The sequence below is a fragment of the Zalophus californianus genome, chromosome 1, assembly GCF_009762305.2.
Source record: "Zalophus californianus isolate mZalCal1 chromosome 1, mZalCal1.pri.v2, whole genome shotgun sequence".
Classification (NCBI taxonomy): Eukaryota; Metazoa; Chordata; class Mammalia; order Carnivora; family Otariidae; genus Zalophus; species Zalophus californianus.
The window spans coordinates 164,488,017-164,515,879 of record NC_045595.1 but is presented as its reverse complement, the minus strand read 5'-3'; the positions used below and the strand labels follow the sequence as shown (position 1 = coordinate 164,515,879).

The window sequence follows — 27,863 nt, the reverse complement described above, 5'->3', positions numbered from 1 at the left end:
ACTGATTGCAGGAGGAACCAGAGCAAACTTAGCTTGTGCAAGCTTAACGCTGTTCAACTTCCCATACTGGGAAAAAACTGGAAGTTTATTTTTCACTGATGAACGTGATGGCTTTCCTTTCCTTTCTGAAGGACAGAGCATTCATAGCACAAGTTATAGGTTACCAAGTGAAAAATGTAATGTTAGGCATTAAGAGAACTTAAAAGTAAGTGAAAAGATAAAAAGTGTGTAATTCTGAATTAGTAGGTTTTTCTTATCTTTTTCAGAAAGACTAATTCTGTAAGCAGTCTGGACTAAATACAGACTTTAAGTGATGTTTTTGCCAAAGGGGACCAATAGAGGAGAATTTTGGTTTATTGAATTTCCCCATGGATTTCATAAAGTGAATTCAGACATGGAGTGGCACAAATTTAAGGATGAGAGGTTTTCTTGGAGAAAAAAATAAAACAAAGCTATGTTTTCCCTTTGTCTATTGTTGAGGTATTTCTTAGTCTTTATAAAATCATAAAGGTGTTATTTGAGTTGTTTGATCAAGTCATTAAAGACAGATTGTATGTTTAACTTCAGAATGAGAGTTAAATCTATTGGCTTTTTCACTATTTACTGAATCATATCTGGTAATTAAAGAATATACAAGGTTATTATTTGATAGGTTTTATAACTGTAGACTAATTAACCTTGAAAAGAAAGTGTAATGGAAAACAAATTTTAAATTCAAGAAATACTAGGTGAAACTTGATCACTTTTTACTAATATTAATTCATAATATAAAGAAAGTTTCTAAATTCTCAAGGGGAATTTATTTTACAGAGAATGTATTAAGGAAAGTTGGATTATTATATTATTATTATCATTACTATTCTTATTAGTGCATAGTTTGTCCTATCAGAACAAATAAATCTAGAAAGACACTGGAAAGCCCTGTTCATTTTGAGTGTCACCACATAGCTGAGACGAGCCCAGTTCACCAGGAGGCGGAAACTGAATGTGATCCTATTATAGCTATCAGTATGTTTGTGTAGCCCATACTTTATATTAAAACATAAGATTCATTTGAATTCATATAAAAGTTTATTGAACAATGTAATCTGCTATTTGATTGAAGCCTCATGTTTCATGATTTGTGACTAAAGTTTGGAGCCAAGTCTTTCTCTGTGAGTCATTAATTTTGTAAAACAGAGATCTGAAGTCCTTTAGGAAAAATTGTACCCAAGATCATCTAAGCAGTCTTGGCTTCCTGAGGAGTAGAAAAACCAAATTGGTCTATGTAGAAATCATAGAATTTCCCTTATCACCATCCGATTTTCTCCTGCTACTCAATCTAAAGAGATGAACAGAAAACTAAGTAGAATGTAAATGAATAAATAAATTTATTCATTACCTAGGTTTTCATACTTTAGGTAGACTTTCTTGAGCCCAGCTTAGGTAAAGTTCTTTTTATATATGACCTTTCCTGGAACATAGCATGCATCATGTAAATATCTTTTTGTCTCTATTTTTTAGACAATGAGCTACATGAGGGTAGCAACTATGTCTTAGTCATCATTCATGTGTTCATTCTTGTTCTATTCATTCATCACTAAATATTTATAGAGCACTTACTATGTGTTAGGCGTTACAATGAGTCATGGTAGGATGGGGAGGATGAGGATGGGACAGATGACAAATATTATCCATGTAAGGTGTTAGGATAACTTTGTGACTGATTAAATATAGAGAACTCAGTGTGGCAGAGAAATCTAGAGTGACACCCAAGTGCCCAATTTGGTTGCCCGTATAGATTGTTGAATTAGTAATCAAGTAGAAAATATAAGAGGAGAAGAAACCTATGGATGATAGAGTAAGGAAAATAAGAGAATCATTAGTTCAGGTTGGGCCATATTAAGTTTAAGGTGTCTGTGAAACATTCAGGTAAAGAGGACTTGTGAGCAATTGAAAATGTAGGTCTGGGTCATAGGAGCGTGGTCAGGGCTTTATATACAATTGGAGAGATCCCCACAACTGGATGCAGTTCATATAACCTAAACAGCCAGGCAGAGAGGGATAAAGAAGGATCACTCAGAGAGGGTAGAGAGTAGCAGGAAAGCAAGGTATCATGGAAGTCAAGGAGGGAATGTGTATTATAGAATACATGTGACCACAAGTTACATTGTGATGAAAGGGGTGAAATGAGCTACATACAATAATGAGCAGTTTTTATTAAAGTTATAGTTTGGTATATACTGAATGCCAGAGCTTAGCCTGTCTGGGATTTTCAAAACCCAATTAAGTTACAAGTACCTTTTTAACAAGCTGTGTGTTCTTAAACAAGTCTCAATGTCTCTTTATCTTTTTTTGTTTGTAAAATTTAGAAATTCAATAAAATGATGTGAAAGCTCCCTCTAATATTTTTCATACAGCACTGGAGAAAAAGCTGCAAAACACTCTTAGTTGAAAGCAATTTCTGAGGGAATAAAAGTAGACAAATACAGCCATCATATGTCAAGTTCATATTATATATCAGAAAAATCAACTGTCTAAGAAAACATTGAAATTATATAAATAGGAAAGTTACAGAACAACTATTGCCATTTTTGTTCTGCTGGATGAGTTATTTTCATTACATAACAGTTAGGAAAAGAAGAAAATCTGTAATTAGGGTTTTGGTGATGTTTTCCTTCACAAACTTAACCCAATTGCATCTTATATGATTGACACACCCATATCAAAAGGGAAAAATGTTAACTATGAATGATTCCAGATGAACAAAGGTCAGTGAATTATATTGTTACTAGTCAATATTAATATATACCTTCTTGGGAAATTTTTTTTAAAGATCTGTTTATTGAATTTTGCACAGTTAACTGAAAAATATGGACCCAAACTCAAGCTTTCTTAACCAAAGTCAATGCAGATGACTTTGTATTATCAGGACCATGACGACCAAAGACTTTGGTACATAGTCAAGTCCAGGGTCAAGTCAATCAAGGTAGAAGGAAGAAGATGAATCATTAACATCCAAAGGCATTTTATACATGATGATAATTATCCACAGGTGCTCAGGTTAATATGCTTTCAATGGAAACATGTGGAATAAACAGGTGTCATGGATATGTGCCACCAAAATGAAGGCTTTACTCAGCCAGAGAAAGAGTTGGGAGACTAGTGAACCAGTATGTGCTTATACCTTAGGAAAGCAAATGCTTTTCACTGGGACCATAAGCAAAATTAAAACCAGGCAGGAGTTCTTTGGCAAATGGTAGAAATCTTTAAAACATACTCAGTATTACTGAGTGTTCCATAAATATTTGCTCAAAAATTAAAATGTAACTTTTTATTCATTGTTCAATTTTTAACAATTAAATCTTGAGTTATGAAAATCAACTTTGTTTACATATGGAGGTAAAAATAAAAGTAGATATTCTGACAAAACTCAGTCTTGTATTTTTAATGTGGCATAAAAAGAAACCTATAGATGGTGTGTCCAAACTGCTGTCATCAGTGATCATACACAGACTGCTCTTGGTCAAAAAATGTACTTATGTTTTGCCTTGAGTGTTCTACGGATATAAGTTTGAAAGAAATCTTGTGATTACAGTCCTGAAAGGAACCCTAGTAGATAATCTAGTTTATTTTTGAGACTCCAGATAGGACTACATTGTGTGTGTATGTGTGAGAGAGAGAGAGATAGGGGGAAGGGGGGAAGGAAGGAAGGGAGGGAGATAGAAAGAAAAAAAAAAGAAGAAGAAGAGAGAGGTACATGGTAAGACCATTGCATGTAACCAAAAAATACGGAAGAAATCCACCTGTGTCTGTGCTTCCCAGAATGCAAAAGACACACTAAATCAATACAACTTAACCCGGAAAGTTGCAATATAAGATTAGATATATAAGAAGACTGAGAGATGAATTATGTCAACTACCCACCATTTATTCATTCATTCAATAAATACATAATGCAGACCAACTATCTGGGTTATTAAATGATAATCATAGTACTAATGAAATGATATATCTATCAACCTTGGTTGTAGGTCAAACTATAAAATTGCCATTATGTGCTCATTTTTTTTTACCTCAGAAAAGGCTATTTCATATTTTTGAACTTAGTATTTATCACTGAGTAATGATATAATGATAAATGTTAATTGACAGCATGTATAGGCATTTTAAGAAAAGCACAAATTTATATGAATCAAAATAATGGTGTGTGAATTTAAACTTTGACTCTGCTATACAGATTAGTCCAAATTATATCAATTTACGAAAAAGACCTTAAAACCTGAGTGAAGCAAGGACTAGCTTCTCCTGATGGTTTATCAGCTGCCAAAATAACAAGACCAGATTTCTTATTAGAAAGTTATTGCCTAGGGGTGCCTGGGTGGCTCAGTCATTAAGCATCTGCCTTCGGCTCAGGTCATGATCTCAGGGTGCTGGGATGGAGTCCCACATTGGGCTTCCTGCTCAGCAGAGGGTCTGCTTCTCTCTCTCCCTCTGCCCCTGCTTGTGTTCCCTCTCTCGCTGTGTCTCTCTCTGTCAAATAAATAAAATCTTTAAAAAAAAAGTTATTGCCTATAAAACTTTTTAGATTAAATAGTCGTTTCAGTAACTTTTAACTAAGAGTTAATCTATTTGTAGCAACTTTGAACTTTTCTAAATTTAATTGTTTTTAAATGAAATCACTGATCCTCCCATGCTTCATAAAACAGCATCCTGCTGGGCAGTGTCATTACAGTGATAGTCCTACTGGGAGAGACACCAGTCCAGTTTATAGAATGAAGATCTTAATATTATGATAGATACTTCTAAAGCTCAGCTTGATTTTTTAAAAATGCTTTTATGCATAGTCGCTTACCGTACTCAGCTATTTGAGATGTTGTGGCACTTACTGAATTTTCACATAAATTGCTATTCTCTGAGTAAAACTATTATACCAGCTTTTAAGCTGTGATATCTTTTCTACCTTCCAAATGGGCATTCAAAAAACTTCAATTGTGTCTTTATATTATACTTAGCTATAACTCAGCAATTCTTTAAGGGGGAGAGGAGTAGAAAGAGAGTTAATTGTATGACAAAGTCCATATTAGGGACAATTAGCATTTGTTTTTAATAAGAGGAGAATGTGTTCTACATCATTTTGAATTCTCATTTCATACATCTTAGCAAACATACATCTGTTATAATTGCACTGGTTGTTTACTGTATAATTTACCACAAGGAAGGATGCATATATAGTTAAATTAATTCACTAGATATGGGGCATTTAGGAAGGTCAGCTTCTGACAGTTAACCAATCCAAAGGCATTCCTAAAATTACAGATGGAAAACTTACTTCAGGAAATAACTTCCATTTATCTTTCAATATTAATTTTCAAATTGGTTAGCATAAGGTCTAACTTTAAAATGGATGGATTGTATTTTGAAAATAAACGCTTGCATTAAAAACTAGGTTATTTTTACCAGTGAATTATTCTTGTGCTATCTCTCTGAGCAGAGTACAAGACATATTTATTTATTTAGTTGCTAGGCTAGGCTAAGATTCAAAATAGGTTACTAGTGAAGGAAGAAGACTTTTGCCTAGTTTTGCAAGAGTTTTATCTATAAGCCCTATAAAAAGGAAAGCTTTCATTTGGGGAAACCAGCTAAGATTCAAGAGTCATATATTTTGGAAATGGAATAACTATTAAAAAAAAATCTAACCATAAAATTGTGAGAGCCCATTGAAAGAGGGCCACCTCCCATTATATTCTTCCAGTCACATTCATCTCCCAGATCCACATAGAGAGGGATGCCTAAGGGAGGTTCCAGGTAAATTAATACTTTTTATTACTAATTTGGGTTTAAACTTAAATCCCTATGCAATCTCTGCTCTTGGCTAGCTGAGCTGAACTTCCGCTTAATGGAGTGTACATCTAATATAAGGCCCATACTAAAATCTAATTTATGGGGTCAACTCCTATTCCCCTTTCCCTGGTTTATGTCATAGGCTTGTGAGAAGGAAATGAAGTGTTCCTGCTTATGTTCCCCTATTAGTACACAGGAGGAATAAGAGGAGAAAATATGCAAAGAGGATTAATAATCTTAAGAGCTGTAGCAGGTCCCAAGAAAGGGACACTGGAAACAGAAGAGCTCTTAATTTTTTTTTCTTTCACTAGAAAGCATGATTTCTTACAATTTTGCCTTTGCCATGAGTACTAATGTTAGTACTTATTCTTAAGATTTAAGCATGGGTTCAGAGAAGGAGGTGGAGCTGAGTGTTTTTATGCTAACCCCAGAGAGGAGACTAAAGACGTACAGAGTAGAGAGCAAGACCAGCTCAGCAGAGCTAGTAGTAGAACAGGGAAAGATTAGGTTGCTGGTTGAAGAAGAGTTCCTAGACTGAGCCAGGAAAATTCAGGGAGCTTCTTGCACTGAGTGCCACCAACCTGAATGTGATGGTTAATCCAGGCAGAAATGGAGACCAGAACTGCAGGGGAAAATGAATAAAGCTTTAGTTTAGACCCAGGGCCAATAGCAAAGATGGAACTAAGTGTAAGACTTAAATTAATGGGAACCCTATTTGAAGTCTTGATAAAGATATGTAGAGTAAAATCTAAGGGAGAATAAATCCATTAGATATCTCTGACACTGACGTGTGGAAAAGGGTTGAGTGCATGAATTTCAACAGAAAACAAAGCAGAAAAAAAAAAGAAACGAATAAAAGAATTGAGTTACCATCAATGAATATGTGGATGTGTGATTAAGATGGAATAAATCATATTAATGCTTGATTATTGTGGTAAACCAAATCACTTCACCTCTCTGGACTGCAGTTTTCTCTTCTGCAAAAGGAAGGGAGCAGGTTGAATCTGATGATAACATTCCTTCAGGATTTAAAAAAATCCATTGTTCATGGTTCCAAATTGAGTTGAATCTATTTGTTATTTATTTATCCACAACAAATTTATTTTAAACTCAGAGGTTTTTTTCACAAAGATAACAAAATTTTTGCCAAGGGTATGTCATAGAATGAAGATATTCTGTGAAGGTAAACTGAGCAGCATTAAAGGGAAAAAGTCAGATTCCAGAACAGAAAATCCTGATTTCTTAGTAATGGAAGTCATCATTGGAGAGCCTTTTATTGGCGAGTATTACGGTTTATTTTTTAAAAGATTTTATTTATTATTTGTTTCAGAAGTACAGGTGTCAGGGGGGGAGACGAACCATGAGAGATGATGGACTCTGAAAAACAAACTGAGGGTTCTAGAGGGGAGGGGGGTAGGGGGATGGGTTAGCCTGGTGATGGGTATTGAGGAGGGCACGTTCTGCATGGAGCACTGGGTGTTATGAACAAACAATGAATCATGGAACACTGCATCAAAAACTAATGATGTAATATATGGTGATTAACATAACAATAAAAAAATTTTAAAAAAAGAAAGCCAAAAAAAAAAAAGATTTTATTTATTTATTTGACAGAGAGAAAGAGAGCAAAAGCAGGGGGAGCTGCAGGCAGAGGGGTAGGGAGAAGCAGGCTCTCTGCTGAGCAGAGACTCGAACCCAGGACCCTGGGATCATGACCCAAGCCAAAGGCAACCGGTTAACCGACTGAACTACCCAGGCGCCCCCCGAGAGTATTGTGTTTTGAATCAGTGCTTCTCAAACTTAATGTGCATGTGGGCACCAGGGTGCCACAGTCGGTTAAGTGTCTGACTCTTGGTTTCAGTTCACATCGTGATCCTCAGGGTCATGAGATGGAGCCCCACATCAGGCTCCACACTCAGTGCAGAATCTGCCTAAGACTCTTTCTCCCTCTCCCTCTGCCCCTCCCCCCTGCACATGCACACACACTCTCTCTCAAACAAATAAATCTTAAAAAAAAAAACCTAATGTGCATAAAAATCATATGGAGATATTGTCAAAATAATGATTCAGTAGGTCTTGGGGATGAGAGTGGTGTTGAACTTTTTATTTCTAAGCAGCTCCCATGTAATTTCAATAAGTACCACTTTTTTTTCATATTTTGATGGTTTAAGGTGAAAAAAGCAAATCCATCTATACCATATTTATTAAGCTAGATTTTTTCTCTTTAACTTTTTGTTGTTATGTTAATCACCATAGCTTACATCATTGGTTTTTGATGTAGTGTTCCATGATTCATTGTTTGTGCATAACACCCAGTGCTCCACGCACAACGTGCCCTCTTTAATACCCATCACCAGGCTAACCCATCCCCCCACCCCTCTCCCCTCTAGAACCCTCAGTTTGTTTTTCAGAGATTTTTATAGTGATACCCATCCAGAACTAGCTCTGCATTTATCCCTTAAGCAAGAGGAGAAAGTGCTGTGAGGACTGAGACAATGAAAAACAAAAAGAGTCTACTGATGTAGGTTTTTAGGTGAAAAATTAAGACTGCTAGGTTTTACATCTCAGTTTTTTGATTCCCTCTTATGATTTAGCTCATTTTAGTGGAAGACAGTTTAGATGTGGCAAAGACAGGAAAGGAAATCACTAAACCAGGCATACTAAAGAAATGATGGTTGACAGTAATGAAGGAGATTAAAGAGTCAGAATTTACAAAAACACAGCAATTCAGAAGGCACTTAGTGGGTGGTCCAGCACACATAGTACTTCTGAGGTGATTCATTCTCTTAAATAAAGGACAATAGTTTTGACCCTCATATCATCAAAAATAGGATAGATTATGTGCAACATATTACCAAGTTGGATGGCTGAATCAGTGGAGTGTTCAGTGCATTTTTGGAAAAATTGCCACCCAAAATGTTCAAAGCATGCTTTGTTAATATCATTTTATAATTAAATGGCTATATTTTAGTTAACTTGAAAATTTTGTCATCCAGAACATTTCATTCCCTGGGGAAAAATATATAAAACAGGTGTCAGTGTAAATATATACATTTATATGCTGCCTTCAGGCATAATTCAATCCATTTTATTGGACTGAATATAAACTGCATTCTCTGAAGACTGTGTTGGCATAGTGTAAAGACTTATGACTGTAAAAAAAAAATTATCTGGGTATTTTTTCCCATACATCACTTGAACTCAGTTGGGTCACCACCAAATGATTTTCACCTGTGTTATTTTTCACATTCCAGTCGTTGTGTGAAGAGCACTTTAGAAGTAAGGGTTAGTGCTTCCGCTATCAGTTTCAACCACTCAGATCTGATTACAATGTACATTTTAAGATGTTTTGTTTCCCTAGCAAAGTAACTAAGGAATTTGGAGAAGTGAGGCTCAAAAATATATCTCAGGCTGCAAGTGGCCTCTCCTAAAAGTTTTCTTTATGGAGAGTTTCTAGGTCACAAGTGTCTTCCTTATTTAGGCATTGTAGTCAAGTTTTTATTATCTCACATTTCTTAAATACCAAATGTTTGAGCCTCTTCTGTCCCTACCCTTTCACAAATATTCAGTTGATGCTTTAATAGTAGAAGAGTGATGCCAAGTGACCATGTTGGATAAAATTATTTTAACACTTAATGAAAGAAGTCCGGGAAATAAAGATGTCCGTTCAGGTTTACTTTGTGACACCAAATCCTCTTAGCCTCTAGTACCTTTGAAAACAGGAGTAAATGTACTGTTCTTTCTTAAGTACACACTTGTATCCCATGGCTCTTTATTTCCTGTGTATTTTCTGTTATTTGAAATGTAACTCTATGTGTGGGTGTGTTGAGGGGGAGGGGTTGTTGAAAGGAATGGTTGAGAAGAAAGCAGTATCTATATAATATATATATATATATATATATATATGTACACACACATACACACAACACACACACACACACACATACACATATATGGATTTAGGATTTTGGTTTCTAAGTGTTCTCTCCATATATAGTTAAATTAAAAATATACTTCTATTGTACTGCTTCCTTCTTCATCATTTACTGAATTGAACTCAATAAATCTTGGATGTTCTTGGTACTAACCTTTCTGAATACTATTATCTTTGACCCTGCATAGGCTCCCATAAATGAAAAATGAATTTCCAATATCTGCAGTTTCTACCCAAATTAATTTGTAATTTGAATACAGATCAATAGGGAAGAATTCTCCAAAGAAAAGCGAATTTGTAACAGAATAATACATACTTTGAGGCACCATGTATGTTTGTGTTTATACTCAGGACACTAGTCTATTAAAGGATATAACAATGCCATGAGAGGATAAATTGAACATGGCTGGGACATTGTGGGAAATCTGCTTTGCCATTTATCGATTACATGTAAATCAGAAATTGTATCACCTGTGCGTATTTTAAATACCTAAATTTATTCTGAATAGGCTTTTGCTCAGATAATACCAGTTATTCTTTGGTGAAGTAACCTCTTCCTATGGGGTCCTACAAAAAAAAAAAAGAATACAGAATTTACAAAAAGGAGTAATGATCACAAATGATTTCTTTAGATACTGGTAGAACTTTTTCCATCAATGTTTCTCATTATTCAAGTAAGTTTAATACAGCTATGCATCGGATGTGTAAAAATTTGAAAAAGTTTGCCTGGGAGGAAAAACTAAAAAGTGATGTTCATAAGGTTATTGGAGGGATAAGAAATATGCCTTATCATACTTTGATTTGTTTGTGTTAGAGAATAGAAATGTGGTTTTGCCTAGATTTATCTATAGAAAGTATTTATATAACCAAAATAGAACTGTGGACTTATGTTAGATTTGTAAGGTATCATTAGTCTGTGTTTATTTCCCTCTAGCAGGATATGTGGATAAATATTTTCAAACTATAACCCAGAATATTTCAAACAGTTTTGGTGGGTAGCCTATTTGAATCAACATGGAAACTCTTAGAAGAAAAATGAAATAATAGGTTAGTGATATAATGCTATAAAAAATTGGAAGTGAACCATGGACTCCGAGAAACAAGCTGAGGGTTTTGGGGTAGGGGGTGGGGGGATGGGTTAGCCCGGTGATGGGTATTAAGGAGGGCACGTATTGCATGGAGCTCTTGGTGTTATACGCAAACCATGAATCATGGAACACATGAATCATGGAACACTACATCAAAAACTAATAATGTACTGTATTGTGACTAACATAGCATAATAAAAATAAATAAATAAATAAATAAATTGGAAGTGAAATAAGTTGTTTTCTTCTTGAGATATTAATTTTTCCTACTGAAGAAGCATATTCAGAACTACAGGAACAAAAAAGGGAAAGGAAAGAAAAATGCAAGGAAAAGTAAAGAAAAAGACAAACATAGAGATATAATAATTGTGCTCTAAAAACTCAATTTTTCCAAATCTCAGTTCTAACCTGATTTCAGTGAAGCTTAGCACTTAAAAGTATTCTCCCTAATGCATTTTAAGAACATTTCTATGTAAAGCAGAAAAATTGTTTTATTTTTCTAGTGTTCTTGGTTTTGCAAGTTAAGTGACTAGTTTGATATTTTTGAGGTTCTATACAAAATAAATTTCAAATTAAATATAGATATTAGGTGTACACTTTGGATTACTGTTCTCAGCACTGTAATATGGGGGAAGCACTGTGTTGAGTGAGGAACTATGAACTGTAGAAAATCAACATCAACTGGCTGGGATGGCCTTGTGCAAATCAGTCATTTCCCATCTCTTGTTCTTGATTCCTCATCTGACAAATGAGCAGTGTGGACACGTATTGGAGGTCAGGGTCACAAAATAATACCTAGGTTATAAGAGTCTATTAAGTGTAGGACCACACTACTGTCAACAAAATAGTAATGATAATGATAGCAATAAGAAGATAATAACATTTATGGAACATTATTCTGGGGTACCAGAATATTGCAGAATATTGACCCCACTCAAAGATGTCCACATTCTACTCCCCAGAACCCAAGAATATGTTGCTTTACATGGCAAAAGGGACTTTGCAGATGTGGTTAAAGTTATGAACATTGAGATGGGGAGATTATCCTGGATTTCCAGGTAGGTCCAACCAAATTACATGAGCCGATAAAAGCAGAAAAGCTTCTGTGCTGCCATGAGGAAAAGATGTAATATTGTTGGCTTTGGAAATGGAGGAAGGGGACAAGATGAGGAATGTACTTCACAGCTTCTAGAAGGCAATGGAAACAAGGAAATGGATTCTCCCACAGAGCTTTCAGAAAGGAACATAACCCTGATGAGACCTTGATTTTAGCCCAATGAGACCCATGTCAGAGGTCTTACCTCCAGGAACCGTGAGATAATAAATTCTTATTTTGTAGCCACTATGTGGTAATTTGTTACAGCAACAATAAAAAATCTCATGCATCAGGCTCTCCATCATGGTAATTTAAATGAACTCATTTTGACCTCACAATGACCCTAGGAAATAAAGACCATTATTATCCCCAGTTTACACATGAGGAAATTGAGGTTTAGCGTGTTTGAGTGATTTCTCAAGCTCACAGCTTGTAAATGATAAAGCCAGCATTTGATCTAAAGATGATGTGTTTTAAATCCTCCTATATATCAAAACCATTTAAGAGTTTCCTGTTCCACTGTCCCCTACTGTGGAATGAACCATTTTCTCTTTTTCTTGCTCTCTTTTTTTTTTCTTACCAATTGCATGCTGGGAAGAAGGGCCAATGAGGATATCTTTATGAGGATTTGGGGTCCTTTAGAAAAAAATTTTGCATACTTTATGTAAAATTAGTTTTATGTCTCTTTCTAAAGTCAACTTCTTTTCTCGTAATCAGAATGATTTGCTAGAATTTTATGAGAATAACAAAGCATGACATCACTAATCTGATATATTCTTGAATGTAGCAAAGGATCTTTTGTTTGATGATGAAATTTCCTTCCTTCCCTCCTTTCTTTCTCTTTCTTTCTTTCTTTCTTTCTTTCTTTCTTTCTTTCTTTCTTTCTTTCTTTCTTTCTCTCTCTCTCTCTTCCTTCTTCCTTCCTTCCTTCCTTCCTTCCTTCCTTCCTTCCTTCCTTCCTTCCTTCCTTCTTCCCTTCCCTTCCCTTCCTTCTCCTAAACAACTCATTTACTTAAGAAGAGAAAAAGGTTTGACCCCTCTTTAAAAAGATATGTTTTAATGGCAGTTTGCCAGGCCACAATGCTTTCTTTTTATGCTTATGATGCCCCTATCTATTTATCTTCTTTTTTTCTTATTGCTACTCCCAGATGCCTCCCTTCTTTTTGGTGCTTTAATGCTTTTCTCCTTCTTTCAAAATCTTTCCTTCCTGTCTCTTTACTCATTCAGGTTAGGAGAGGTTTTTTGGGGGCCTGAGAGCTTTGAACATCTTACATCCTCTTCATCAAAATAACACTTCTTCCATGTCTGGTGGCATCTAAGATGATGAGCTCATGATGAGATCTCTTTACCACTGCACCTGTTAGTACATTCCATGTCAAAAAGTTGAAACAACCAGAAAGTAACTTAGTCCTTTGGTTTCTTTGATGCTTCAAGCCCTTGAAGCCACATAGGGGCTGGCAGTTATCACAGTTTCTCATTAACAGAGTCCTCTCAGATATGATCTACAGTCAAGAAAGACATTTGATGTGGAGAGGGGGAGAATGAACAGGGTGAAATTTGTTCTGTAAAGGCAGAAAAAAACTTGAAGATGGGTGTAGACAGAGGGTAAATCTGTGAAAGAAAGAGTCCTGGTTCAAAAAAATGACAGACCCAAAGTCAGGCAATAAGAGTGAAAACCCCAAACTTTTTTTTTAAATTTTTTATTTAAATTCAATTTTGTTAACATACAGTGTGTTATTAGTTTCAGGGGTAGAGTTAGTGATTCATTAGTTGAATATAACACCCAGGGCTCATTAAATCACCTGCCCTCCTTAATGCCCATCACCCAGTTAAACCCAACCCCCACCAACTTCCCCTCTAGCAACCCTGTTTGTTTCCTGTGATTAAGAGTCTCTTATGATTTGTCTCCCTCTCTATTTTTATCTTATTTTATTTTTCCTTCCTGAAGACACCAAACTTTTAAAAAAGAAAAACACAACATGAATAATAACTTATTTTTGTATGAAGAACCTGGGCTTGTACTCAAAGTATGCAAGTAGGGTGGAATGCATTTTACACAGCAAGCATGCAGAACCAGTTTGTATCTAACATTAGCAAGCAAGATCAAAGTGCCATGACTCCCTTTGGCTGCAAATAAATGATTAACTGAGAATGGGTTGGTTGTTCTACCTAAAGGTACAGGAAAAGTTAAGGGCGTTGAAAGTCACAGAATTACAGAATATGTTTTAAGTTAAACAATGCATATAAACTTTTTACAAAGGAGAACTAAACTATTTCTCTTTTTTCTCTCTTGCTTGTTCTTAGCTTCTAACAACTGGTTGTTCTTAAAGCCTAAATACCTCCCTTCATGATAAATTTACCATGTTTAGCAGAAATGCTGGTAACTTTCCTTTAACTCCTTTTAAAAATATGTGGATTTCTAAGATACCCAATCTTTTTTTTTCTATCAGAAAAACTTAAGGAATTTATGAAAAAATAAATATGATCAGAAAAGGTCTTCTACTGTGAAGCATTGCACAACATAACAACAAAGTCCAACAATGCATTGCAGTTTCTCAACATTAAATGTTTGTCACATATAGAAATATATTTAAATTTTGTAAATCAAGTGAATGATTTTATAGTCAATGATTTTAGTTTATATAGTAGTGCAACACTGCTGGTGTATCTTCATTACATAACAATATTTTATATTATTATGTTTTATATTATCATCTTAATGTCATTGAAATGGATTAAGTTTTCAAAAACATAAAAATAGAAAAAGTTATTTTTGTTCCAAGAATTTACAAAGAACTTTGTTTCTTATTTTGTATGTACAAAGAAAAAGAGAAAGATAGGATAAAGGAAAAGAGAAGGGAAGTTAATACTTTAAAGACTATCAGCCAAACAGGCTTTTCAAAAAGCTGTCTGTTCTCTTCAGTCACTGAAGAGGAAATACGTATTTTATATCTTCCGTTGTCTTCAGTTTTGTTAGACTTGGTATACCAGTTACAACAGACATCACTCTGCGTGCCCTCTTTCATTCAGCATTTTCCATATGGTCTTTTAATACTTCTTGGTTTTTAACTATATTAACAGATCAGTGACTGAGATAGATAAGGCTGTCTTTAAGTAAAGTTGTGAGGTAATTTATTATTAATAGAAGAGGTCCTTTTTAAGAGAGGACTTCTCACCTCACTCAGCGAGGTTAGCTATTCTAATTGTCTAACAAAAATCTGTGCAGGGCTCTGTGTGTGTGTGTGTGTGTGTGTGTGTGTGTGTGTGTGTGCGCGCGCGCGCGCGCAGCAAAAGTACAAGGAAGAGACCAGAAAGAGCAATGAAGAAATGTAGTTAAGATTAGCCCTCAAACATGAATGCCCTGAATAAGTTTTTTCTATCTCTTCTTTCACCATATTATTGTCTTCTGACTATTCTTAGTTGCTAAAGGAAAAGGCGTTCTACCCTATTTTTGAATTAAATCAATGAAAAAATAAAGTTTTATAGTATCCTTTAAGGGAAAGAATTCAAATAAAGTATACTTTCCACCTAAGCCCAGAGAACCATGAGGGTGTTTTCCTTTTCTTTAAACAACAATGAATCATTTTCACTAGGAAAAGGGGACTTTTAAAAGGTCACAGAATATATTCAAGATTAGAAATGATTTCTCTCTAGACACTAAATAGAAAAGGAGGTAGAGAAGGAGGAAAAGCATTCCCCAGCCATTCTGGATAATAACTAACTTCCTTTAAGTTCTCTTTGTCCTTACATTTGAATCTGGATATATCAGAATTGGTCACCACTACAGTTTACACCAACATGAAAAGTATAGTGCAGGGTTATTATTTTTTTTCAGAGAAAATTACTGTCTAGACATGTCTTGTGTTTTAGCTATCCCTACCTTTTAAGTGAAGACACCAAACATTATTAAATAAAATTCCTTTAAAAATAAATGTGCTCAGATGCTCTCCAGATGTCTCCATTCCTCATAGCATGATAAACACCCATCAAAGTTTTACGGTGACATTTCCAGTTTCAAATATTCTGTTCTGCTGTCACCGTAAATGCATTCATACTTGACAGACTATGTCCCAATATTTTATTTGGAAGATAATGATCATTGAACTCGTATGTTGCCAAACAGAATTTTCTTGGTTCTTACTGTTTGAAAGGAACTATTGAACTGTCCTTTGTGAATACCTTCCATGTGCCAGAGTGATCGATGTCCTACACTCATTATCTGCTTAATGTTGAAAGGTACAATTATTTCCATTTTACGGATTATGAAGTGGAGAGACACAGAGGTTAAAAAGTATATTCAAGATTATACACCTAGGGGGCGCCTGGGTGGCTCAGATGGTTAAGCGTCTGCTTTCGGCTCAGGTCATGATCCCAGGGTCCTGGGATCGAGTCCCGCATCGGGCTCCCTGCTCCTTGGGAGCCTGCTTCTCCCTCTGCCTCTCTCTCTCTCTCTCTGTCTCTCATGAATAAATAAATAAAATCTTTAAAAAATATATTAAAAAAATAAAAAAAAAGATTATACACCTAGGAAGTCATGGTGCTAGGGTTCAAACTTGAACATGTGAATACTAAAAACCTCTGGGTTTCCCCCCTATTCTCTATTATATTCTGCCTTGCTATTCAGTAGTTTTTGGTCAGACAAACTAAAATATAAGACATCAACATAACTGAGAAGTTTCCTAAAAATTAAATGTGTGAATACTGTGCTAAGGAACCTAGGACTTAGGTTCTCAATACTAAAAGGGAAGAAGAATCACGATGCAATTTGTCTTAAGTTTGATAAACTTGTTTCCAGCATATTATGTTTTTCAGCCGGTTACATGTGTGTGTGTATGTATGTGTGTGGGGGGGTGTGAGTGTGTGTTCTAATTATTTATTTACTAGTATAATATGTGTTTATTTGTCTTGCTGCCTGATCAATGTGATATTAGTTTCGTTCCATTAGTGAAGATTCTAGGAGTTTTGTGCCTGGACCTGGGAGCAATTGGCTTTGAGGGAATCTAATAAAGCTCTTCCACGTAAAAACTTCAGAGGCATAGAATGATCTAATAATGAACAAAAATTCACATAGAAACATTAGTTTAACGATTAAAATGACCCCTTACTAAATCTGTCTCTGTTGTATTATTCTTGTATACAAGAATACAATATGGGATGCGATACAATGCCTTTAGAATTTTTCCCATAGATTTAGTTCCATCACAAACTGCTCTAAAATAGAATGAAACAATTTCTCCAATGTGTTATATAAATATTAATGTCTTTTAGAGTTTGAATTGTATTGATATATATTCAAGATGATGTATATGGTCAGCAATAGGAAGGGCACAATGTATTTCACCTTTCTTTATGCAAATGAATGACAATAAATTATGATAGTGTAAAGTCACAAAATTACTTCTGAGTTCATAAAAGTAGTTAAAATGTACCAGCTGAATAGAAATGTTGAAATCACTGTATAAATCCAAGCAAAGTAGAATTTTCAAAGCCATGTAGAATGGAGATCCCATATCTTCAATATTGAAGAGTTAGAAAACAATTTAAAATGTGCATATTTTTTCATACCCTCTAAGAGTAAATGACTTTAGGTAAGAAGAGACTAAAGATTGATAAGTGAATTACTAGTGCAGCAACTTCTTCCTAGAAACATTGCCAAAGGCAAGGGAAGCAAGGGCAAAAATGAACTATTGGGACTTCATCAAGATAAAAAGCTTTTGCACAGCAAAAGAAACAGTGCACAAAACCAAAAGACAACAGACAGAATGGGAGAAGATATTTGCAAATGACATATCAGGTAAAGGGCTAGTATCCAAAATCTATAAAGAACTTCTTAAACTCAACACCCAAAGAACAAATGATCCAATCAAGAAATGGGCAGAAGACATGAACAGACATTTTCCCAAAGAAGACACCCAAATGGCCAACAGATGCATGCAAAAGTGCTCAACATCGCTCGGCATCAGGGAAATCCAAATCAAAACCTCAATGAGATACCACCTCACAGCAGTCAGAATGGCTAAAATTAACAAGTCAGGAAACGATAGATGTTGGCAGGGATGCAGAGAAAGGGGAACCCTCCTACACTGTTGGTGGGAATACAAGCTGGTGCAGCCACTCTGAAAAACAGTATGGAGGTTCCTCAAAAAGTTGAAAATAGAGCTACCATATGATCCAGCAATTGCACTACTGGGTATTTACCCCAAAGATACAAATGTAGGGATCCGAAGGGGTACGTGCACTCTGATGTTTATAGCAACAATGTCCACAATAGCCAAACTGTGGAAAGAGCCAAGATGTCCATCGACAGATGAATGGATTAAGAAGATGTGGTATATATATATACAATGGAATATTATGCAGCCATCAAAAGGAATGAAAGCTTGCCATTTGCAACAATGTGGATGGAACTGGATGGTGTTATGCTAGTGAAATAAGTCAATCAGAGAAAGACACGTATCATATGACCTCACTGATATGAGGAATTCTTAATCTCAGGAAACAAACTGAGGGTTGCAGGAGTTGGGGGGGTGCGAGGGAAGGGGTGGCTGGGTGATAGACATTGGGGAGGGTATGTGCTATGTTGAGTGCTGTGAATTATGTAAGACTGTTGAATCACAGACCTGTACCTCTGAAACAAATAATACATTATACGTTAAAAAAGAAGAAGAAGAAGATAGCAGGAGGGAAAAATGAAGGGGGGGAAATCAGAGGGGAAGACGAACCATGAGAGATGATGGACTCTGAAAAACAAACTGAGGGTTCTAGAGGGGAGGGGGGTGGGGGGATGGGTTAGCCTGGTGATGGGTAATCAAGAGGGCACGTACTGCATGGAGCACTGGGTGTTATACGCAAACGATGAATCACGGAATACTGCATCAAAAACTAATGATGTAATGTATGGTGATTAACATAACAATAATTAAAAAAAGAAAAAGATCATACTAGAATGTTAATTTTTAGCCAAGAAAGAATGTAGAAATGATGCCGGTTTTTGTTCATACTATAGTATTGTCAGTTCAGTAAATGGGCCCAGTGAAAGGTACATTTTATTAATTCTTTCCAAATTCCCAGCCAAAAATCTCACATAGTTTTAACATAGCTTTGATTTCCAATCATTTATAGAAAAGCCTTTTAATCTCATCTTATTAAAAAAAGAAATGTTTTTAGCCTTAAAAACATGTTCTATAAATTTGTTTATGTCTGTCCTTCTACATACCAATTAATTTCTGTTCATTGATTAAAATCTTCTGGGGGCGGAGAGGTGGTTGTTTGATGTAATTGACCTATCAAGTGTAAATGCAACAATTAAGTAGGGTAAACATTAGCAGGGATGGCCCGCAGAACCAAATACATTTCCTTATGATCCTCTGGCAGAAAGCTGATGTGATTTCTAGAGAACAGCAAGTTCAAATATGGCTACTCCTCTCTTGTACATTCTTCACCACTCCAGCCTCACTTAACTCTAGCAATCCCCAGGGAGAACTCCTTTTTAAAATGGATTTTTGGAACTGCTATACTAATAAATAGTCTTTTAAATTAATATAATTCCTGCTGTCTTACCTAGAAATCTCTATGTTTTCAGAATCCATTTGTAGAAAGTCAGCATGTTGTTGATTGGCTTCACTCGTATTCTACTCGGGGTCCTCATTACAGGTTTCGTTTAGGACTCACACCAATTAAAATCTTCCAATTTATTTCTTAGATGTTATACTCGAGTTACCAGCCAGTTTTCATATTAATTGACAGTAGAAATTCTTCTCCAGAATTCTACTCCCCAGGCTAAATACGTGAATCATCATGAATATGTCATGAGAATAAATGTGTAAATATTTAAATCAATTTCTCCTAACCAAGGGAAAAGGTGTACTTTACTTTTTTGTTGTTGTCAAGTATAAACATGTTCAAAGTGATTAGGTAATAAAGAGCTAAAGTGAGACAGACAACTATTATTTCATTATGTTATTCAAATGAATTATTTTAATCTTGAGGTCATAGCTCCATTTTTTTTCTATTCCAGTGTGATCATTTGACAAACAAGAGAATGAACTAAATACTCTAATAGGCAACCATTTTTTTCCCCTGTTCTCAACCCCTAAGAAGAATTAAATATCAAGTCAAAGCATTCACTCAAGATATTTGATATTAATTGTGTTGATTAGTTGACAGTGAAGTATTTAGGGGAAATAGTAGTAAGTTTTTGACTCACAACATCACTTAGAATAGAAGTGACCAATTTAGCCACCCTTGCCCTGCTGCCAGAGAGCTGGAATTGAAATATCTATGCTGACTGAACCACAAACTAATTGTAGGTTATATTACAATGGGAGAAAGCTATTGAGATACAAAAGTTGCCACATTTCCTTACTATTAATATTGCAAAGAACAACTAACTTTTCTTCTGGTTCTCCTTCCTCCCTCCCTCCCTTCCTTCCTTTTGCTCACTTCATCCATCTCTCCCTCCTTTCTTTTTTCTTTTCTTTTTATTTTAGGTTTCTGTATTTGCAAGATACACGTTTTGTGTGTGGTGGTTAGTCCAGATGACATTTAAAAAAAAAATCAATATGTCTTTAAAATGTTTCCTCTCCAACTTTAGAAACTATGGAGAAGGGGCGCCTGGGTGGCTCAGTTGGTTAAGCGACTGCCTTCAGCTCAGGTCATGATCTCAGGGTCTTGGGATCGAGCCCCGCATCGGGCTCCCTGCTCCGCGGGAAGCCTGCTTCTCCCTCTCCCACTCCCCCTGCTTGTGTTCCCTCTCTCGCTGTCTCTCTCTGTCAAATAAATAAATAAAATCTTTAAAAAAAAAAAAAAAGAAAGAAACTATGGAGAAAATACTGATACAGCATTTACAGTTTAATAGTGGGAAAGGCAATCATTCCATTTCATACTGCTTTGCATGTCATAGTAGATACACTTGAAAATATATTATCTTCATCATATTATTTGTGCCCAACTTCCAAAAACTCAGTATCTTAAAAATACCAAGGTGATGTAGAGCAAATGCATGGTGTGGTGTTAATAAAGAGAATATTGGATTGAGAATCTGAAGAATTGTTTCTTTAAGTCAGTTCTGCCATTAACACTAAAAATTATCTGGTCCTCAACCTCTTTGGTTGTATGATGAGTTACCAGCAATAAATAATCTTTAAGGTTATTTTGCATCCAAATGTACAGTCTCTAAATCACTAGACATTTCTTATAAAAGCATAATAACATATATTTCACTGAGCCACAGGCTTCTTATCTGCCAGCCTCAACCCTTCAGAGCCCAGCCAAGAACCCATGGGAAACACAAAGGTTCTGAGCAGCCCAAATAAATGCTGATCTCCATGAACTAAACCTTCTTTCTAAGGAAACTCCTTGGGGTCCTCATTCAGAGACTGTTTACTCTTTAAAAAGAATCTCTTTTTAAGTTGGATCATCTTGTTTTCAAAGGCCTGGCACTTTAGTGGCAAATTGGAAAGGGACTACAAGGCAGTTGCAAAATGGAACAACGTCTGGGAAAGTGCTTTGCAGTCTCTGAAGTCCTGTGCACGTGTGAGCTGTTCCCATTAACAAGAGTGACAGCTGACAGGAACTCGGAGAAAAAAGATCAATCATTTCAAACAAAACACAGCAATTGCAAATCCTGTTGGGGTGGGGCTGTTTAGTATCCTGGCAAATTGGTCTAGTCACTTCAGTGGTTCCCGAGCTCCTCCCTGAGTCACAGCATAATATATGCTTATAAAAATAAGCTCTGAGTTATCACAGAAAAGTTCATGTATATTCTGAATGATATTTGGTTTAAGATATGATGTATTTGGAAAGCACATGTTTAAGCACTATATAAATGTTGTTATATTATAATTAGATTTGAAGTTAGGAGACTAGGCAATGCAGTACAAACGTTTTCCATCTAAGAGAATTAAAAATTAAAAATATACATGGTACATAAGGGGTTAGATTTCAATTATGTAGAAAATTATATCTAAATAATCCTGAATACATGAAATATTACTCTAATTTTTAAATGCAGTTAATTTTTTATTATCCACAATGGAAGTAATTAAGATAAAATAATAATTCATTTTGTTTCATATTGAAACAAAATGATTCTATGCTTGGTTCAGAACTGTCTGCGACCTGTTTTTAAACTCATGAGCTCATTAGGATAGTACTATTGGAGAGATATAAAACATGGTATATGCTAATATTCAAAACATATTACACATTGAGGCAAAGTAATAAAAATTTTTAATAATTCATAAGTGATAGTGGTTAGCCAATGTAAAGCGAACTTGAGGTCCATCTAAAAACACTTATCAATGGATACAGAGATAAAAACCAAAACCAAAGTTTCTTCATTGTCATGTTACTAAAATATTCATTGGAAACTCCAACAGCAAATTAAGCTATAAAATGAAAATAAGAAATCTGATATATTTTATAAGATTTTGTCAGTCCAGACTCAAAAGTAATATGGCTTCAGGGTCCCTGGATGCTTCAGGTGGTTAAGTGTCTGACTCTTGATTTCAGCTCAGTTCTTGATCTCGGGGTCGTGAGTTTGAGCCCTGCATTGGGCTCCACACTGGGCATGGAGCCTGCTTAAAAAAAAAAAAAAGTAATATGGCTTCAAATCCCAGCTGAAAATTAACTGTATGCTTTTCTCATATTGGGAAATGTGAATCCTAGAATATTTAAGCCTTGTTCTGTATCCTATTACACATGAATAAACTAAGGCCCAAGAAAGCAAGGTCGTAATGATTTAGGGGTAAAGATGAAACAAGAACTCACATCTCTTTATTCTGGTATTCTCTTAACTAGGAGTTACAGAACTGAGTTTTGATACTGAGATTTTAATAAATTTATCTTATAATCTGTTACATAACATCAATGGCAGACATTTTAAGAGTTAAGAGCTTGGTGGACATGACAGTCCATGATCCTGGGCGCTTGAAGCCATGATTTTGGAAATCGTTTCCCAGAGTCAGGGCATTTAAGGAGAACACACAAAAGCAACTGAATGGTGAATGGGAGAAAGGCCAGGCAGATGCAGGTTAGTGGAATGGATTGACTTCCCGGCAGACCAGAGCACAGATTACTCAATTACCCTTTGTACAGCAGGGAAACTAAGACAAGAACAACAGAGGCTGAACTCCTGGTTACCAGCAACTTTCAAAAGAGATATTTGAAAGATATATAAGTAATATTTTCCACTCTCTCCCTGTATAGGAAGGACATCGTGTATCAAGTCAAAGGTGAAATTCACTAGTAACCAAAGGTAGTGGCAATAGTCCTTGGCAGCAATCTTTGGTCACACTCTCCCTTGAATTGGAATGTTTAAACAATAATAGCACAGCAGCTTTGTACTTTATATCAGAGCTTTGGAAACACTTCTGGAGTCCCTAATAAATTCAGAAACTGCTCTAAAAAAGAAAAATTAATGGTTACTGAAAAGCACAGTATTGTAGGTATTTTTCTTTTATATTTCATCTTGTGCTTTCTTTCTAATTGGTAGCAAAGCCTAAAAAGTAAGAAAAAAAAAACAGCAATATTTCTTGAAGACTATTTAGCATCTAGCTTTTAGCTTTTCTCTTTCTGTAGTTTGTAGCATTTACTGAGAAGGGCTTGCTCGTTTTAAACCCAAAATGCGTGTTACATTAACAATTTGTGTTTAGAAACCCAGGCACCTCACACCACCAGTTAATATTTGCTTTGGACTGTTTTTCTTATTTAGTCCCAAACTTTTCCAAAGAGCTAACACAAAAAGACAGCTTTCCTATCTGCCTACTGAGTGGGTGCTTTCACACATACTGTGTGACGTGCTTGTGTGGAGACTAAGTATTAGCTAGCTGTTCCTCCCGTGAGCAGTGTACTTAGCTATCTTGGGAAATGTGAACTTTGTAGTCGCACAGTGCAGCAAACTTACTGAAGCTCATGTTGTTTTCACTTTGGCAATGTCTCCTCTTTACCATGCTTCTTCTTCATTCCCCTCTGCTCTATTTTATTATGATTACATGATCGAAACATTTTAACCTTCTAAAAGGGTTACCTCTCCCAGGTCTCTTTGCTGACTGGTTATCTTCCACACCACTGCTTAAAATTTCCAATAGCAAAGATTTGACCACCTCACTGCCATCTTTAAATTAAACCAAAAAACAAAACCCATTTATTGCCTCTGTATTCCTTATAGGATACAGTCCAAAGTCTTTAAGCTCCTATTTAAGGGCTTTTAAAATCTCATCTGCACGGCTCCCTTCCCAGCTGGATTTCCTTCACTGTCTCTCACATGTCCTAAATCTCAGCCACACACTGCCAGACAAGATCACGCCTTTCACTCCCAATCTTTCTTCTGCAAAAGTTTCCTTCATTCTACTTTTCACCTGAAGAAATCCTCCTCTGTGAAGATCAATATGAATGTCCTTTCTGGGTAAATTTAGCCTTCTTCAGTCTGTTCAACAATCTCTCCTCTGCTTCTACATTTAGCACATAATCTCTTTTATTCCACTAAATAAAAGCCAAAGAAATATAATAGCTATCTTTTTTTGAGCTTTATTGGGGTATTATTGACACATAAAAATTGTATATATATATAAGGTGTACAATGTTCAATCTAGTTAACATGTCATCACCTCACATAGTTACTCTGTGTATAGGCCATGAGAAACTTGAGATCTATTCTCTTAGCAAATTTCAAGTATTCAATACACAGTTATTAATTATAGTTACCATGCTATGCATTAAGCTTCAAAAGTTATTCATCTTATAGCTGGAAGTTCATACCCTTTGACCTCTATCCCTGCTTCCCCCACCCAAAGCCCTAGCAACCACCATTTTACTTTCTGTTTCTATAAGTTTGACTTTTTTTGCTTTTGTTTTTTTAGATTCCACATCCAAGTGACATCATGCAATATTTTCCTTTCTGTGCTGACTTATTTCACTTAGCATAATGTCTAGATGCATCCATGTTGTCACAAATGGCAGGATTTCCTTCCTTTTAAAGTCTGAGTCACATTCTAGTGTGTGTGTGTGTGTGTGTGTGTGTGTGTGTATACACATATACATTTTCTTTATCCATTCATTTATTGGTGGACACCTAGATTGTTTGCATATTTTGGCTACTGCGAATAATGCTGCGATGACCATGAGAGTGCAAATATCTCTTGGATATAATGATTTTATTTCCTTTGGGTATATAACTAAAAGTGGGATTTCTGGATCATATGATAATTCTAATTTTCATTTTTTGAGCACCTCTACAGTGTTTTCCATGATGGCTGTACCAATTCACATTCCCACCAACAGTGTATGAGGATTTCATTTTCTTCACAGCCTCACCAATCTTTATATTTGACTTTTTAGTAATAGCCCTTCCAACAAGTGTGAGGTGATATCTCATGGTTTGGATTTGTATTTCCCTAATGATTAGTGATGTTGAACATCTTTTCATAATAGCTAATATTTATTGAGCTCTTAGTGTATGAAAAACACTCTTTTAAGCAATTACACATTATTAATTTATTTAATATTCATAGTAACCTTATGAGCTTGATACTATTATTTCTTGCCATCTAATAGTTGGGAAACATGAGCACGTATAAGTTAAGTAACTCTTTGGAAGTCACCTACCTTCCTGGTAACAGGGCTTGCATTATACCCATGCAGTTCTAGTCCAGAGACCATGCCTTGACCATTATGTTATGCTATTTGTTTTGTTTCATTTGCTTGTTCCAGATTTTAATGTTTGTGGAATAGATAACTTATCTATGTTTGTATGCCTAGTAGGAATATAGTATCTGGCATATTGTAACTAATCAACAGCTTTATGTCCAATGTATTTGAATTAATATGAAATAGAATCTTTTGGATTAAGAAAAATTTTATTTTCAAAAATTTATAGAAACAGGGAATTTTGTAAGGAACAATTAAAGAAAAAATTCAGAAATGTTTTACAAAGGTCAGTAATTAAATACTTATTTGATATTAATGAGATGCACCCTGTGGCTCTTAATGTTTAGCATATACTTTTTTTTTACAGTTTCTAATTTATATCAACAGTGTTGAATAAATGTTTAGCCCATATTTACTATAGTCTGTTCTTCAAGCACATAAGTTTTCCATTGTCAATAGATTGCACTGGCTTTCCCATATACATCCTCATAAATTGTTTTATAGCTACAAACGTTTTAGAATGAATAGCACACTTCCATAATGATAACTTTCTGAAGTACATGTGTTTCAGTTATTTTCATTAACCCATATGTGTTTACCTTGGGTGACTGTTAGGTAAGATGTTGTATTGGAAATTTCCTTTGAAGAGTAGCTTCCAGTTTTTATTAAAATTAGAAGAATTGGTGGGTTTCTTTCTTTTAAGATTTATTCATTTTAGAGAGAGAGAGAGAGAGAGAGAAAGTGGTGGGGGAGGGGCAGAGAGAGAGGGAGAGACTCTTAAGCAGACTCAGCGTTCAGCATGGAGCCCAATGTGGGGCTCGATCTCATGATCATGAAATCATGACCTGAGCCAAAACTGAGTCTGATGCTTAACCGATTGCACCATGCAGGCACCCCAGAATCAGTGGATTTCTGAATCACAAACTGTAAAGCCATACTGATTCTACCTAGAAGGAATTTAATATATACTGACTGATTCAACATGTACCATTGATCATATTTGTATGTTGATGCTGCTGACAATTCAGAAATGATAAAAAAGAAAACTCTTGAGGTTGATTCCAGAGATGTTCTGTATCATCTGTTCAGTATACACAGGCAGAATTGTGGCTAAATAGCACATGCCTAGAGCGTATTCTTATAGGACTCTGCAGAGGGAACTAACTTGGAAATTACCGTTGCATTTTCAAACAGTGACACAGTCTAAACATTTCAGTCTTTCTTATTTGCTTTATTTGTTTGTTTTCTAATTAATTACTTCTGAATTGGGCAAGCTTTAGGAGTATTTTCAGTTATAGAACTCAAATGAGATTCATAAACAAAAGACATAGACTCTGAAACCTTGCTGAGACTCTTACAGCTCATTTCTGTAACCTGGCAATCTTTTAATGTATAGGAAAAATGAAACTTTTTTAACCTTAATGACATTATGGTCTTTCAAAGCTGTTAAAAAGGGCAGAGCCAAAGAGGTAATATAATATTCAGTTTAGGGGAATTTTGAGTGTCTTTATCTCCCTGAGCAGTAACCATGCACAAATGATCAAAGACATTGTCTCTCTTAAATGGAAAGATGAACCGAATGTATTAGCACCTCTGTGGGATTGGGAATTTGTGGGAAACATAATCATAAAACAGCAGTTGCTGGGCTGTAGCACAGCCACCCAAGACACCATTCAGCAGGGATCTTGGTGTTGTCAGCACCTGCTGATACCTGCCTGGGGATTCAGCTGCCTAGACTGACAGCACCTTTGCTGGTGGATGCAAAGCTTTGCCCTTGATGTTTATGTCCTTCCCTCTGCCATAAGCAAGGGAATTTAGGTAAGATTGTCTAAATGTAGAATGCATTCCATAGGCTGAAGAAACTATGTGCATCAATTTTTTTTAAGAGTACATTTTATCTGTTTTAGGTTTATAGAACAGAAAGTAGAGTTCCCACATACTCCTTCAACTCTCTCCAGCCCCCAATTTCCCCATTATTAACAGTTATTAAAATCTTGCTTAATGTGGTATGTTGTTACAATTGATGAGTCAATATTGATATTATTATTACTAAGTAAAGTCTATAATTTACATTAGAATTCCCTTTTTGTGCTATACATTTTACGGGTTTTGACAAATGTATAATAACTTGCATTCGACATTATCAGAGTAATTTTACTGCCCAGGAAATTCCCTGTGCTCCATCCACCTACCTATCCCTACCCCCTGACAACCACTGATCTTTTTACTGTCTTCACAGTTTTGTCTTTTCTATCATGTCATATAGTTGGAATCA

At 35.5% G+C, this 27,863-nt stretch overlaps 1 protein-coding gene across 4 annotated transcripts in view; it reads left to right on the top strand.

The window, feature by feature from the left end:
• The window catches only part of ALCAM (activated leukocyte cell adhesion molecule), a 202,821-nt gene that overhangs the window by 106,156 nt on the left and 68,802 nt on the right, over positions 1-27,863 (top strand). The window lies entirely within an intron of this gene.